General features: G+C 43.2%; 1 long non-coding RNA gene across 3 annotated transcripts in view; it reads left to right on the plus strand.

Annotated features, from left to right (window-relative positions):
• The window catches only part of LIG4 (DNA ligase 4), a 176,995-nt gene that overhangs the window by 84,655 nt on the left and 75,746 nt on the right, over nucleotides 1-16,594 (plus strand). For all 3 annotated transcript variants that reach the window (XR_011378706.1, XR_011378707.1, XR_011378708.1), the window contains exon 2: nucleotides 12,521-12,624. This is a non-coding gene — a long non-coding RNA (DNA ligase 4). The remainder of the gene's footprint in view (nucleotides 1-12,520; nucleotides 12,625-16,594) is intronic.

The following is a 16,594-nucleotide window of genomic DNA, read 5'->3' on the forward strand; positions in this document are numbered from 1 at the left end:
TTTCTTGCTTGATACTTAAAAATCTGTGATGTGGGTGTTTGTTATTCCCACTTTCTCATGATAAATCGGAGACTCGGTGTTTAAATATCTCTTCCAAATGTTATATACTTAGTGAATGTGGGCAGTTTCTAGCTCAATCTGTCTTCCAAGGGTACCAAGGGCTCCTCACTTGGCAATGAGGCTACTGAACCAGTGACTGTCAAACAGAAACATGGTGGGTAGACTTTGTGGGGTAAGATGTGAATGGTGGGGTGCAGTTATTCTGGGAGCATGGCACTGGCCAGATACAGAGGACAGTATCAGTCTCAAAGCAAGGAAGACAGCAACTCTTTCCAACAGCATCCTCCTGGGATTCTGGCCAACTCAGGTTCTTTTGGTTTCCTAGACTGAGATAATGCACATAAAACAACTGTGCAAACTGCGAAATCCTAAGAGATGGAGGCTATTACTTTCATGTTAGAAGAATATAAATTGTTTATAAGTCAGTTTCCATTTTAAGTGTACTAGGGTGGATTATATTCACTGGAGTTCCATCATGAATTATTTATAAAGTGAACAATTTCTTCCTGAGGCATAACTGTGGGTTTTCATACTTTGGGGACTGTCTGTGAATGACTCCGAAACCCTCTTCAAAATACAAGAGAAAGCCTTGAGAAAATATCTATTTAAATGTGCATCATTTCAGGTGTTTTGTGTTACAAGTTATGGAAAATTCAACTTGAATTGTTTCAAACAACAAAGTGAATTTACTGAGTTTTGTAGCTAAAAACCTGGCTCACAAGGGTTTGATGTGTGAACTCCAGCAATGCATCCAGAGCCCTGTTTCATTCTGAGGTTTCCTCTGCCACACCTGAGGGTAGATTCCTTGTAACCTTTCCTCACATAACAGGCAGAATGGCTTTGTTGGGTCAGACATTGTTCTCATATCTACAGGGCACAGGAGGAGAGAAGGCCTCTCTCACATCTTCCCTTGAAAAAAGAGGAGACTGCTCTTTCCTAGAAATGTCAGTGGACACCTTCCATCTCTGGTGGCTGGGCATTCCCTGAGCCAACACTGTGGCCAGCGATGGACTTCATTGGCTGTAGTGAGACGTCAGCCCTCCTGCAACCCCAGCTCTGAGGCTGAGTTGGCTCACTCTCTCATCCGCAGTGTGGGCATCCTGGAGTCCTGAAGAATCAGAACTACCTGGGAGGGACTACGGGCCTTCCCTGCAAGCTGCATTGTGGGCACCTTTGTGCTTGGCCTGGCGGGTTCCACTGAAACATCCAAACAAATTAATTCAGCTTTACAGAAAGGTCACTTTCTTTAGAAATTTTCTTCTGGGGCCTGCGTTGTGGCCATAGTAGGTTAAATCACTGCTTGCAATGCTGACATCCTACAGGGGTGCCAGTTTGAGTGCAGGCTGCGTCACTTCTGATCCAGTTCCTTGCTATTGTGCCTGTGAAAGAGCTTGGCCCCTGAACCCATGTGGGAGACCCAGAAGAAGGTCCTGGCTCCTGACTTTGGCCTGGCCCAGCCCTGGCCTTTGTAGCCATTTGGGGAGTGAACCAGAAGTTGGAAGATCTCTCTCTCTCTCTCTCTCTCTAACTCTGCTTTTCAAATAAAAAAAATAAAGAAAGAAATTTTCTTTTGAATTAATCTGAAATTTATTGAATCTTTCTCTTAAAGTTTTTTTTTTTTTTTTAAGAATCAGCTATTGGCCTGCGCCACGGCTCACTAGGCTAATCCTCCGCCTTGCGGCGCCGACACACCAGGTTCTAGTCCCGGTCGGGGCACTGGATTCTGTCCCGGTTGCCCCTCTTCCAGGCCAGCTCTCTGCTGTGGCAGGGAGTACAGTGGAGGATGGCCCAGGTGCTTGGGCCCTGCACCCCATGGGAGACCAGGAGAAGCACCTGGCTCCTGGCTCCTGCCATCGGATCAGCGCGGTGCGCCGGCCGCAGCGGCCATTGTGGGGTGAACCAACGGCAAAGGAAGACCTTTCTCTCTGTCTCTCTCTCTCTCTCACTGTCCACTCTGCCTGTCAAAAAAAAAAAAGAATCACTATATTTTGATCAAATTATTCTGTGGTGTATTTAATAGCTTAGTATTTTGTTTAGCTGAGTCTGGAATTTGTCTAGAATCTAATTTGGTATAAAGTGAAATGAGGAACCAAGAAGGGTTTCATTTTGGATAAATTTTTTCTGTATTCTCATCACCTTTTATTGGAAAACTTAACCTTGTATGTTGTGTCATATCCCTAAATGTGCATATATATCTTCTTGGGTGTTTGTTTTGCTTTGTTTACTTTCTGGCTATCTTCTTGTCGTAAGTAAAATTTTGCTAATTTTAACTGCTTATCAGTTTTAAAAAATTCTTAAATTTGCTTCTTTTTAATATAAATGTAAATATTTACATGGCAATTTCTTTTTTATTTTTTGAAGATTTATTCATTTATTTGAAAGTCAGAGTTACACAGAGAGAGAGAGAGAGAGAGAAAGAGAGAGAGTTCACTCCCCAATTGGCTGCAATGGCCGGAGCTGCACGATCCAAAGCCAGGATCCAGGAGCTCCTTCCAGGTCTGCCATGTGGGTGCAGGGGCCCAAGGACTTGGGCCATCTTCCACTGCTCTCTGAGGCAATAGCCAAGAGCTGGATTGGAAGAGGAGCAGCGGGGACTGGGACCAGCGCCCATGTGCAATGCCGGTGCTTCAGCCAGGGCAATCACCCACTGCACCACAGCGCCAGCCCCTAGTAAATTGATTTATAATGTCAAAACTGCTTCACGGAAGATGAATAACTCAGGATTTTTTTAAGTTGCATCTAGAAGATGTTGAGATCCGAAGGTGCAATTGAGCAAATGGTGGTTGAAAAAATGTGAATGGGCAAGATCTGTTGTGTTTAATACACAGATCCTTAGAATTGTGTTCCTTCTGCTTGTAAGTATAAATGTATGTGTGTTTTGCATTTAAAAATGTACAAACTAGAAAAACATGTAATGAATCAAAGTCTAAAACATAAACATTTAATGTTAAGAATTAAACTTTTGGTGTGTATATTATAAATTTTCAAAAAACGTGTGTATATATGTATATATACATATCTAATCAGGTGGGAATTTTCTTCTGACAAATTATCATATCACATGTATTATGGTTCATTTTCTGCTATAGCACAGAAATTTCTTCTTATAGTTCATATTGATTAACTCATCCTTGGTGATAGCTAAATGATATTCCACTTTTTTTTTTTTTTTTTTTGACAGGCAGAGGGGACAGTGAGAGAGAGACAGAGAGAAAGGTCTTCCTTTTGCTGTTGGTTCACCCTCCAATGGCCGCAGCGGCCTGCACACCGCGCTGATCCGAAGGCAGGAGCCAGGTGCTTCTCCTGGTCTCCCATGGGGTGCAGGGCCCAAGCACTTGGGCCATCCTCCACTGCACTCCCTGGCCACAGCAGAGAGCTGGCCTGGAAGAGGGGCAACCGGGACAGAATCCAGTGCCCCGACCGGGACTAGAACCCGGTGTGCCAGCGCTGCAGGCAGAGGATCAGCCTAGTGAGCCGCGGCACCGGCGATATTCCACTATTATCTCAGATGTACAACAGTTTAAGCATTTCTCTATTTATAGACATTTTGATTATGTCTAATTTTTCTCAACTGCAAATGCTGCTGAAACTAACATCTCTACAAACGTTTTTGCAAGCCTGGACTTAGTCTGGAGCTGCTAGATAAAAGTATAAACATTTGAACTTTTCAAAGATCTTGTGCTCCTAAGATGCCTTGTGAACTCACACCCTCCCCCGTCCTGGGTTCCTGGGCATCCTTCATTGTTATGCAAACTGTTTAGAGGATTGTTTGAAGGCCAACATGCATGTAATGAACAGTTCAATATACCTTTCTGACAAGGACGGGATGTAGGTATTGCTGCCCTCCCTAAACCACGGCTCATGCAATCTGATTTTGTTTTGTGTTTCCTCTCCGGTGCCCCTGGCTTGAATTCACAACTCCTCCACCTCATCTTCAGTTTGTCAGAAATGAAGCAATGGACCTGCAAACCCACTGGTCTCTTCTTCAGTTATCTGTCCTGGGCTTTTGGTGTGAGCCTTGTCAACAGCAGGTCCTGGCGCATGTGGGAATTCGACAGCCAGACTGTGCCTTTTGTGTTCATTGGATTTTGGAAGCCTTCTATTACGAAAAAGTTAACATCTCTGGTTCAGTAACAGAGGTGCCGAGGGGTAGCACTATCAATGGAAGCTGGGTCATTTCGACTGAGATTCAGTATGGGCGGGACCTGATAGTGTTGCCTCTTTTTATGAAGACCACTGTTCTGATCTTCAACACAGTGGCCGTTCTGGTCAGCTGGATCAAGGCACCATACCCAGAGTTCATCCAAGTGTGTTACAAAATATCTCTCTTCTTCCTTTTCACCAGCTGTGGCTGTACCTTGACTATAGTGATCTGGAATTTCACTGTGGATTTTATGGGCAAAGCACTCTTGACTTTCCCCTTAACTTTCCTGTTGACAAAAAAGTCCTGATAAGGAAACACTTCAGCTATGTGTTTCCAGTAGGAATCTCGACAGCCACTCTGTCACTAATAAGTGCCATCATGTTTCTCTGTGAGTTACGTTTAGCAGAATGGCGGAATCGGTAAAACCCCTGCCTGTGGACGATCATTCAAAAGAAAAGGTGTGAACTGAGGGCTTTCTCAGTTTTGGAAGTTTTCTCAGTTTTTGCAAGGCTGCTGGTAGAAATTTCTTGAAGAAATTTTCTGCGTACAGAAAATACTGTGGCTGTCACCCACACATTGACTGTAGCACATACTTGACTCTTGCAGTGTGTGTCTCAAGCTTATATTCTCTTCTGTTCCGTTCTGTAAAGCTACCCAGCGCTGAGCATTCCTCTTCTTGAAATCTGCCGGCAGGTATCTTCCGTGCACACACCGCCCAGTACACACACCGCCGCCGCCTCCTACCTCCCGCTGCTGGGGCCCTGCCTCCCCCGGGCGGGCGGCGCCTCCGGCAGCGGGACAGCGAGGTGGGGCCGCTGCCCTTCCCCGCGCCGCCGCGGAGGCTGCAGCTCCCGGTGCCCGCTCTCCTCGCCCGCGGCCTCCTCCGCGTCGCCGAGCGCGTCCTCCCCTTCCTGAAGCCCCGATCATCGCCGACCTCGGCCTCCTCCATCGGGCCCCGCGGCCCGTTCTCCTCTCCTAGCTGCCTCTGGTCGCCATCCAGGGCAGCGATCCCTTCCCTTCCTCCTCCTCCTCCTCCTCCTCCTCCCCAGGGCGGCGATCCCTTCCCTTCCTCCTCCTCCTCCTCCTCCCCAGGGCGGCGATCCCTTCCCTTCCTCCTCCTCCTCCTCCTCCTCCTCCCCAGGGCGGCGATCCCTTCCCTTCCTCCTCCTCCTCCTCCTCCTCCCCAGGGCAGCGATCCCTTCCCTTCCTCCTCCTCCTCCCCCTCTCTCCCCCTCCCCCTCCCCCTCCTCCTCCCCCCCCCCCCCCCACCTCGTCGCCGCCGGCCGCGCCTCCCGCTGCAGGCCGGCTCCCAGCGCCCGGCGGAGTCCCCGCCCAGGTCCAGGCTGCGGTCCCCGGGCCCCTGCTCGGCGTCCAGCGCAGCCCGGAGTCGCCCCCTGAGCTCGGCCTTGCGGCCCCCGTCGGAGAGGCGCCGCTTCTTGAGCGCCTCTTTCCGCGCAGACACCTTCAGCCTTTTGCATTAACCGGCGAGGAACTCTGATGAGGCCCCGATTCGCGGCAGGGAGCTCGGCTGGGACTGGGCTCCGCGCACTCGGCCACCGGTAGCGGCGGCTGCGGCTGCGGCTGGAGGTGGGTTCGCGCTGCAGAGCGGACCCGCCGGGTGTCGAGCGGCGCCAGTTCCTTCCGTGGCAATTTCAAAATCAGGAAGATGCAACATGAAGTCTCCTTTCTGTGCATTAAAACCCCTGTCCCATTTCTCAGAAATAATTATTTGTTATATTTCCTTCCAGGAGTACCCAGTGTGTCCATTCACACATAAATGTAAAAACACATGAAAGGGAATTCACCCCGCACATTGCTTTAACCATGATCTTTGTAGTTACCAATCTCTGGAAACTACATCCACTTTTGAGAGTAAAATGTGCTTTATTGTTTACAGTAACTGCAGAGTAAATGGCTTTACAGATGTGTTATGTGTTCTTTAGGTGATACAGTTCAATGGGCATTTAAAACATTTGTTGCTTATTTGTATATATGCACGTCTGGCAAGGCAGCTGTGAGGGTCCCTGCTTTCAATGTGTCGTCACGCAGCGGCAGGTGAGTTAGTGGGAGAAACTCCCACGAGTGTGTAGCCTGGCCAAGCTTGCCTGTAGTGGAAGTTCCGGGGCAAGGGCCTGCCCTCCGGCAAAGCAACGCTCCCGCCGTTCCGCGGAGGTGTGGCCGCGGTGTCTTACACCGTGCTCGGCCCTTCGTAGTTGGGCAGACACTCAAATGTTGATGATACGCAGAGAAAAATAGTATGTTACCTTTTCGAGTTTGCATCTTTTTAGTTAGATATTTATAGTAATATTATTTTAATATATATTTGATTACCATTTGTCTTTATTCTAGGGGCTCTCTCGACTTGAAATGTTAGTCTTTTTTCCTGCAGATTTCTAAGAAGTCTTTATAGATTATGGTGGTTATCCCTTGGCCGGGTTGTTGTGTTCAAAACGGTTATGATACCCTCATTTATGTCGCTGTTTTGACTTTATTTAGGCTGGCCTTTGCCTGATGATAGTTTTTAAAAGTCTTTGCGCATTCAAGTTTTTCAGTATTTTCTTCCCTGCCACTGTCATTTGTTTCTGCTTTCTGGAGCTGCTGTGACTACATTAGTCTTCATTATTGCTGTGGCATAATGTGTTATCTTTAATATCTTGGCCCTTACTGTTCGTTCAGAATTCTTCTGGATTTTTTTTTTTTTTTTTTTTGACAGGCAGAGTGGATAGTGAGAGAGAGAGACAAAGAGAAAGGTCTTCCTTTTGCAGTTGGTTCACCCTCCAATGGCCGCCACGGCTGGCGCGCTGCAGCCGGCGCACCGCGCTGATCCAAAGGCAGGAGCCAGGTGCTTCTCCTGGTCTCCCATGGGGTGCAGTGCCCAAGCACCTGGGCATTCCTCCACTGCACTCCCAGGTCACAGCAGAGCGCTGGCCTGGAAGAGGGGCAACCGGGACAGAATCCGGCACCCCGACCGGGACTAGAACCCGGTGTGCCAGCGCCGCAAGGAGGAGGATTAGCCTAGTGAGCTGCGGCACCGGCCTCTTCTGGATGTTTTGGTATGCTTCTTCTTCCTCACATGTCTAAATTGAAGTTGATGTTCTTGTTAGGAACTTTCAAAAGGACAAAAAGAAAAAGAGAGAGAGAGAGAGAGAGAGAGAGAGAGCAAGAAAGGGGGAGAGATAAGAAAAGAGAGAGAGAATAAGAAGAGAAGGAGGAGGAGGAAGAAGAGGAGGGAGAAGAAGGAGAAGGAAGAGAGAGATAAATGGGGAGAGAGAGTGAGAGGAGAGAGAGTGAGAGGAAAGAGAGAGATGGAGAGAGAGAGAGAGAGAGAGAGAGAATAGCAGCAAAGCTTTAGAAGCTGGGAAGCAGATGTGTAGTAGTGACAGATGTAGCACAAGTGAGAAACATTAATCCTGAACTATAAATGTGGAAGGTCAAGAAGCAATCAACATGATTCACAGAGATAATCCACCACAGGTTTAGGACTGGAGGAATGGGATTACCTGAGAGCGGGAGCTCAAAGGCTACGTCCGTCCGGGAGAGTGGGTGCTTCCGTACTAAGCTGCCACATCCCTCATTCCTCTTGGGAGAAAACACCCTCCGAGGAGAGCTCAGCAGAGCTTTGCTGGGTGAGGCAAGCCAGGCAAAACTGAGCACTGTGAATTAATCCTAACGAGCTAATTCATTTAAATAAAGCTCAGCCTTTTAGTTGTTAGGTCTTTGCAGCAAAGCCTTTTCCTAGCCCCTTCCTTTATCGTAGTAGATCGTTGGGAAGAATGTGGACCTGCTTCTCATAGAGTATGCAGTTTCTCCTTAAGAAAATGAGTACACAATTATACATTTTCAATATCGGGCGACCATATGGACGCATTTCCAGGGCCCCTTGCCCGGAAAGGGCCATGCAGGGGAGGAGGTGAGTTTCTTTCTTTCTTTCTTTCTTTCTTTCTTTCTTTCTTTCTTTCTTTCTTTCTTTCTTTCTTTCTTTCTTGATTTTATTTATTTATTTGAAAATCAGAGTTACACAGAGAGGAGAGGCAGAGAGAGAGAGAGAGAGAGAACGTGCGCGCGAAGTCTTCCATCTGATGGTTCACTCCCCAGTTGGCTGCAACAGCTGGAGCTGAACCCATCTGAAGCCAGGAGCCAGGAGCCAGGAGCTTCTTCCGGGAGAGCTGGATGTGAAGTGGAGCAGCCAGGACTGGAACTGGCGCCCATACGGGATGCCTGCACTTCAGGCCAGGGCATTAATCCGCTACGCCATGGCGACGGCCCTGAGGGGGTGAGTTTAACATTGCCATCCACCCTCTTCTGCACCCAGATTACACTGGGCAAGTATGTTCACATCTCTGTCTCCTTGTCTCAGCTTCCTTGGGTTAATTACATGATTTTCACAGTATGCACTAATTTAAGCCCAGTCTATTTTGAGTTTTAGCTAAAGAAGCCAGGCCTTATTTTCATCACTTAATTTTGTTATTTTCACACTTTTATTACAGAATTGTTGGGAAAAAAGCAAAAGCAACTCTGACCAGCAACTCCCCTATACCCTTTAAATGGTTTCTGTGAGTTATTTGTAATTTCTTAAATAGCTCTAGGCACGGGAGGACACTTTCTCACATAAAATGTTATTAAGATCTTCAGAATAAAATACATTCAGGGAAATACATATGAGACAGAAGTATTCCAAACAATAACAAAAGAATCAAAATCCTTTTAAAAGTGGCAATAATTGCTTCTGAAAAGTACTATGGGCTCAGAATTGCCTCTTCTTTCCCCCTAAAGATTTATTTACTTTGAAAGCCAGAGAAAGAGGGAGAGACAGAGAGATATTCCACCTACTGCCTCATTTCCCAGATGACCATAATGCCTGGGGTTGGTCCAGGCCAAAGCCAGGAGATTCTTCCAGGTCTCCCACGTGGGTTGCAGGCCCAAGCACTTGAGTCCTCCTCCACTGCTTTTCCTAGCCCATCAGTGAGGAGCTGGGTCGGAAGTGGAGCAGCTGGGACACAAAATGGCTCCATAGGGGATGCCAGGGATATTGGCACTACAGGCAGTGGCTTTACCCACTATGTCACAACACCTGCCCCCAGAATTACTCCTTAATACTAGTGTGCTTTTCTCATAATATACTTTGCTCTGCAAAAATTGCTGGGATAACAATATGCATCTTGTTTAGGTCTTTCTGACTTCTTCCTATAGAAGCTTGAAAACCTGTGTATAGATCAGTTATTTGTATCTTTGAATGGATTGGTAGATTTCTGAGGTGAAAGAGAACTTATAAATCATTCAGTTATTTAAAGAATTCAAGCTTCTTATACTTTAAAGAATGATATTCATAGAAGGGCCTGTTGTATATGCTTATTAAGATGTGGTGTGCGGGTCTGTGTCTCCCTACCTTTTCTTAACCAATGTGGTGGTTTTAAGAGGTGAGGCCTCTGGGAGCTGATCAGATCTTGAGTGCTCTGGCCCCATGACTGGGACAAACTCCATAATTAACAGGCCTGAAGGAGCTTGTTCTGCCATCTACCACGTGAGATGGGTAGAAGGTGTTGTGTGCCGGGAACGAGCCTCCCCAGTTGGTGAATCTTCTGTACCTTGACCTGAGACTCCCCGGCCTCCACATTATGAACCATGCATTTCTGCTGTGTAGAAAGGACTTAATCTGAGACATTTTGCCATGGTAGCCAGAACAGACTCAGGCCTGTTCTGTGTATACATTGTAAGTATTCCCCTGGTGTGATTACACATCTATCAGCCCTAAAATGTGTGCAGAACCCATGTGATTGCCTTCTGCTTATCCAACTCCTGGTTCCTTTGCACAACTTTGTTTCCTGTTCTCTTACTCCTTTTTGTTTAACTTTCACTTCTAAGCCCTTCTGCTTATTTTTTGTTTTTCAGTTTCAAGATTATACATGGGAGTGTTAAGTTATTAGGGACAGCAAGTTCATTACAGCTTCAGAACAAAGGGGTGCTGTAGTTGAGTGTATGAGGAGGAAGGGTGGAGAGAGTTGGGTCCACCGGGTGATGGAGTTGGCAGCAGGGTGCCCTTCCCTTGGAGGGGGCAGTCAGGGAGCACGAGTTCAGAGCAGCAGAGTCCGTTCTTTTAATTTTGATTGATTATGGACAATATAATCCTTCTTTTCCTTCCTGCCTGCCTGCCTGCCTTCCTAGAATTAAACTAAATTTCTCATTGCTTGTTTCTGTTATACAGCTAACAATATAATTGCCTTTGATTTTAACAGTTGGATTTTAAATGATTTGTAATAGCAATAGCCATATGTGAGCTAAAGTATTTTATGTATATAATTTCATTTACTCTTTTCAACAACCCTGTAAATACTGTTATTTGTTCTATTTTATAGATGAGAGAATATAGGCTCCGGCAACTTGAATACAGCTTCCATGACTTGCACAGCATGGAGGATATGTTGTCTTCCAGGTCTTCTTATTCTTAAGCATGTTCCCCTAATTAAACTACTCCACTTTAGCCATTCTATTTGAAAAATGATACTTTGTAAGGTACTAGGAAATGGAGAAAAATTCCATTTGAATTTGCATAACATTTAATAATAGACTATATAAAAATGAATGGGGTCGTGTCCTATGAAAATTGGTCAACAAAGCATCACTGGGTAGTTTTCTTTCATGTACTTGCTTCACTGAAATTTTAGAATGAAATTAGCATGGCAAATGTACAATATTTATATACCTTAAATACTACTCCCCAATTTTATGTATCATTGTGTACACTATTATTTTGCTACTTATATATTAATGTTTGTTAATTTAATGTTTATTCACAGACAAGTACATGTCTATTCCCTATATTATCAACAAATATTCTATGTTGGCCTGGCTGATTTGGATATTTTAATGCAGATTCTCTTTAATCATATGGGGATTAATTGCGAGGTTATTGCAGAAGGAATATCAAGGAATTTAGCAACACAGATATTAGAGCACTTAGCACAAGGCCACACATAGATAAATCTTTCGGAGATAATCATAATGACTCACTAAATTAGCAATTTAATTTTTTTAAATTTTTTTAATATATTTGAAAGGCAGAGTAACAGTGCAGAGGTGGGGGGGAGAGAGAAAGAGAGAGAGAGAGAGAGAGAGAGAGAATCTTCCATCTCCTGGTTGATTCCCTAAATGGCTGCAGTAGTGGTGCTGTGCGAGGCCAAATCTAGGAGCCCACAGCTTCTTCCTGGTCTCTCACATGTGTGCAGGAACACAAGCATTTGGGCCATCCTCTGCTGCTTTCCCAGGTGCATTAGCAGGGAGCTAGATCGGAATTGGAACAATTGAGTCTTGAACCAGCACCCATATGGGATGCCGGTGTCACAGGCAGCATCTGTACCTGCTGCACCACAACATCCCCAAATTAGCAATTAATAGGCAGCGTGCTGGGTCTTACTCTTTTCTCTTGATTGTGGTAACATTTCAAATCAAGCCTCCAAAGTGTGCAGAGGTCAGAAACTAGACCCACCTTCATAAAGCATCGCAGAGCTGAGAATGTTTTCTTTGTCAAGCTAGAGATTGCAGTCACTCGTTATGTCATGAATGGGTATGTGGCTATTGTCCAAGAAAGCTGTTGATTGAAGATTCCACTGAAAGCAAAGCTAAAAGGAAGCCTACTAAACTCACCCTGTATTTTTGGCCTTGCGTGAAATAAATGTCTTTGTAGAAGGGAAGTCAAACTGATGAGTGATTTGCATGCAGTTGAATTCTTAATCATGTTGTTTTCCTTTAAACACGAAGCATTTTACAGCAAGTTCACGTGAGACTAATTTGAATTATACATTGGAGTGTAAGGTCTTTCACTTGTCAGCTTTCAATGTGTGTTTGTGAAGAACAATGTGATTAGAAATGGTGGAGTGAGAGGTGCTTGCAAGGAAATAAAGTCCCTGTGCCTTTTTAATAACCTCGTTATCACTCTGTTCTTGATAGAATTATACTCTCATGGTGCACTCTCTGCACATTAATTTTGACTTCTATAAATTGTATTTTATTCACTTAAAAGAGGGCAGATAAGATTCTCTTATGAAAAATACCAGATAATATAAAAACAACATGTGGTATAGGTCATCTGATTTAAAGGCTTTGCTCATACTTATTTCTGATATCTATTATTTTTATGAATTTATCATTTCACCTGTGATTATCACTATTTTAGACATTTCTTTTTAAGAGACATTTTCCTGTTTGATTATTTCTTTTCTGTAGAATCTAAGTTCTTTTCCTTAACTCAGGGTACAATGCATTCCTTACAGGCAGACACATTTTGCTCTTTGATAATTTCTCCCTATTCTTTCTCCACAGGATTTTACTATTTCAGAGAAGGGAACTTGACTACTTTTGTGTACCACTAAGCTCCAAAATTGTTGCTGTCAATATCCAGTAGACATTCAGGAAATAAACATCAGGTAAGTGGAAAATTGAATTTCACGGAGCTAGCACATTAAGTCCTAAAGTGACGTAGCATTAAAAATAGGAGGCATAATTGATGCATGTTAATGGTCAGACTTTCCCTGCAATATTAATAAGCCTTTAATCTTGTCATTATCAAGAGCTTTGTGCCCTTTCTAAGGTGAATTAAGCCTTGTTCTCTATCACAGGATTTGACTAAAAATTTAATTATTTATATAATACATCCCTATTACAGCTCATCATTCAAGTCGAGTCTACTTAATATATATTAAGTGCCAATTTTCTAATGGAACTCTGCAAGGTGCTCTGAGAACACAGATTGAAAGGAAAAGACAGAATGCCACAGTGTTTGGGAGTTTTCATGTATCTAGACAATAAGTAGCCCAAACATTATCCTTTGCATTATTATACTCCCATATTACAGAAGTCTGAAATGATATAGAGAGCACGTAACCTAATGGAGGTGACAGGTGCACAGAGAAATTTAACATTGCGTGTTTTTTCTCATCTGGCAACCTACTCAGGCAAGATGGAATAACAGATAAACAGCACTCAGACCATCGTGGGCTTCAGTAACACTTCACTCGCCATTGATGCCATATCTGTGTCTTAGGAGAGACTTTATGTAAGCAGCGAAGGATTGGAACAGTTTCAGAGGACAGCAGTCATGTCAGCGAAATGGATATGGCATGGGTGTAGACAATAAATAATTGTCCCATAGGAGAGGAGGGTAGAGTGGTTGTAAATGAGGCTGGAAAAGTGACTATTGCTTGTGTTTGCTGAATTTACACTGTTGGGGGGGGGGAAGGGAGAGAGAGAGAGAGAGAGACAGAGAGAGAATGAACGAGGCTTTGCTGTGGCAAAGCTTCCTAATATTGGTTCCTTAACCTGACACAAATTGTTTTGATCACATAAAGTCTGCTTTTTTAAAAAGCATGCCCTACTGCTTGGAGCTGGGGTGAGTGATGCAGGCAACTCTCCTTGCTGCTTTCTTTGATGTGTCTTTTGTGACAATTACCACAAGATGAGGCACCATGGTCTCTCGCCTGGCTTCCATATCTCTTATGAAAGAGGCTTGGTGTGTGAGTAGCTGTTCACACTGGTGTCTGTGGCATGTGGTTGCAGGAGACTATTAGTCAGCACCACTTTGCTTCCAATCCTCAGTTTTCTTAGTTTTATTTGGAAGAATCTACTCTGAAAGAGTCGCAATCAGAATTGTCAATTAAGCTCTTAAAGAAGCGCTAGATTTGTAAATGTTTTACAGATTGTATGTGCCACACTTTTTATAATGAGGACATAAATAATAACTTATCCTTATCTCAAAAGTATCCTGTTATTTTATCACTTAAGTTGATACTATTTGCATAGATTTTTTAACCATCTCTTCAACAATATGTAATCCATATAATATCTTAAAGTTTTCTACTTTCAAGTACTTTAATGTTAGTCCCATTGTAACTGAGCCAAACACATTTTTCTTTTCCTTTTCATATTCTGATGACTACTGAGACTAAGGCTAACTAGCCTGTTTCAAACAGATAAATAATGCCTGCTTCTGAGTTCCAGATAGTAGCCTTGAGAAAGCCAGCCTAAGGTGAAAAAGTAGTTGGCCCTTCTTGGCCAGCATGACTGGAGGTTTGATTTTATTGTAACTGAAGGAACAGGGCACCAAATAACTAAGGGTACAGCATGCATGCACTATACGACGAGTGGGCTTCATCGCCATTAACAAACCACTGAAATCTCTTAACACGATGATGCCTCTGCCAAATGATGCTTTGCTGTTGCTTAGTCTTGCAGAACTCCCTGCAGTCTCTCTTCATGGTACAGTCAAGTCATCAGCACGTTTCTCCATGAACTGCGCTGACCTCCGAGACACTCTTTTGTCATACCTGCAATTGGCTGCAGCATGTGGCTCAGCAGCCCAACATCCCATTTGCACTCCTTAAAGCCCCCATTCCATCCTCACTGAGTAGGGCAGTAGCTCTGAGACTCCAAAGTCTGATGACATCCTCATCGATTGATAGATTAAACTTTCTCTCTCTTTTGTCCTCAAACCTTGTCCTTGTTATTTTTATTTGATGTTCACAAGATTCCTCTTCCACTTCTCTTGTAAACGCCTGCAGAAAGCAAAGCTCTGGCTGTGTGGAGAAGCCAGGAGAAGGAATTTAGTGTCATTGCTTGGCGCTCAGAGTTGGACCTCCAGTGACCAGACCTGATAAAGCCCAAGGCTTCACGCCCGCCTGCTGCTCACAGATTGAGTAAAGAACAATCAACAGAATGAAGAGACAGTCTTCAGAAGGGGAAAAAGTATTTGCAAGTTATACATCTGATAGGGGGTTAATATCCAGAATATATGAGGAACTCAAATAACTCAATAGCAAAAAGCCAGATAATCCCAATTTTTTAAAAAAGTAGTAGGTCTAAACAGACATTGCTCAAAGGAAGACAGACAAATGGTGACCAGGTAAATGAAAAACTACTCAACATCACTAACCATCAGGAGATGTCAAACCACAAGGAGATGTCACCTTATTGCAGTGAGACTGGCTAGTATAAATAAAAGGCAACAAATGTTGACAAACATGGAGAAAAAAGAAGACTTGTACACTCTTGGTAGAAATGTAAGTTAGTTCAGCATTTCTGGAAAACAGTGTGGAGGTTCCTCATAAAACCAAAAATAGAACTTCCATCCATATAATCCAACAGTCCAATTCCTGGATATGTAATAAAAGGAAATGAAATCCATCTGCCCAAGGGACATCTGCACGCCCATATTTATTGCAACACTAGTCAGAATAGCCAAGAAATGAAGCAATCTAAGTTTCCACCAACCAATACATGGATAAAGAAATGTCCTGCATATACAAAATGCAACATTATTCAACCATAGAAAGGATGGCATCTTGTCATTCACAACAACATGGATGGAAATGAAGTCATCATGTCAAATGCCATCAGCCAAGCCCACGAGACAACACGTGACCTCACTCATGTGTGAAGTCTAAAAACTGGTACCCACAAAGTAGTTAAAAAAATGGTGGTTACCAAAGATTGGGGATGAAGGGATTGAGAAAGGTTGATTGATAAACTCCAGGTAATAGCTACATAGTAGTAAGAAGTTCTTGGGTTCTACTGCACAGCTAAGTGATTGTAGATAATATACCATGTAGTTCTCTGTTTAAAAGAACCTAGGAAATGGGATTTTGGAGGCTTTCTCTATGAAGAAATGTTAAATCCTTGAGAAGATAGATATATGTATTCTGATTGAATATTATACAATGTATACATGTAGGAAAATATATCAGATTCCATAAATATGCATATTTTTATGTTTTTAAATTAAAAAATATTAAATAGATAATAAATAGACCACAAACACTAACAAAATAGCAAATGAAACTAAGAAACCATAAAAGAACTCCAAGAGAGACTTGGCATAACTAAATAAGGGGCAATTTATGTGAAAATTTTTATTACAATCATGTGATTAATGACTTAGCAAAATAAGGGCAAGAAAATAAATTTTATGAAATAAATATGTATGTGTAGATTTTATTACTCATCCAAAGATTATCATCACATTAATAGAATATTCATATTTACATTAATAATAAAATTAGGTCAGGAGGTTTTAAAGAGTAACAGAATCCTGCTATTTATAAAATTATTACTTTGGAGGACTGGCCTATGCCTCTGTATGAAAATTCTTAAGACTATATGTATGCTTTTGTGAATCATATTATAATTTTCAAATAAAACTGTATTTTCTCAGGAATTCAAATGATGAGATTTTTACTTATTTAAATGAAGCAGCCTATAATCATGAAAGTAGCAAAAATCCCATAATAGTAAAAGTCATGTAAACTGAAATTATATTGTTAAGGTTTTGTTTTACTAAATTAATGTCTATTTAAGTTTATACATCTGTGAGTTGAAATCTCTGTTAATCAGCCCATTATTGGT

The sequence above is a fragment of the Oryctolagus cuniculus genome, chromosome 9 (genome assembly GCF_964237555.1).
Source record: "Oryctolagus cuniculus chromosome 9, mOryCun1.1, whole genome shotgun sequence".
NCBI classification, from domain to species: Eukaryota; Metazoa; Chordata; class Mammalia; order Lagomorpha; family Leporidae; genus Oryctolagus; species Oryctolagus cuniculus.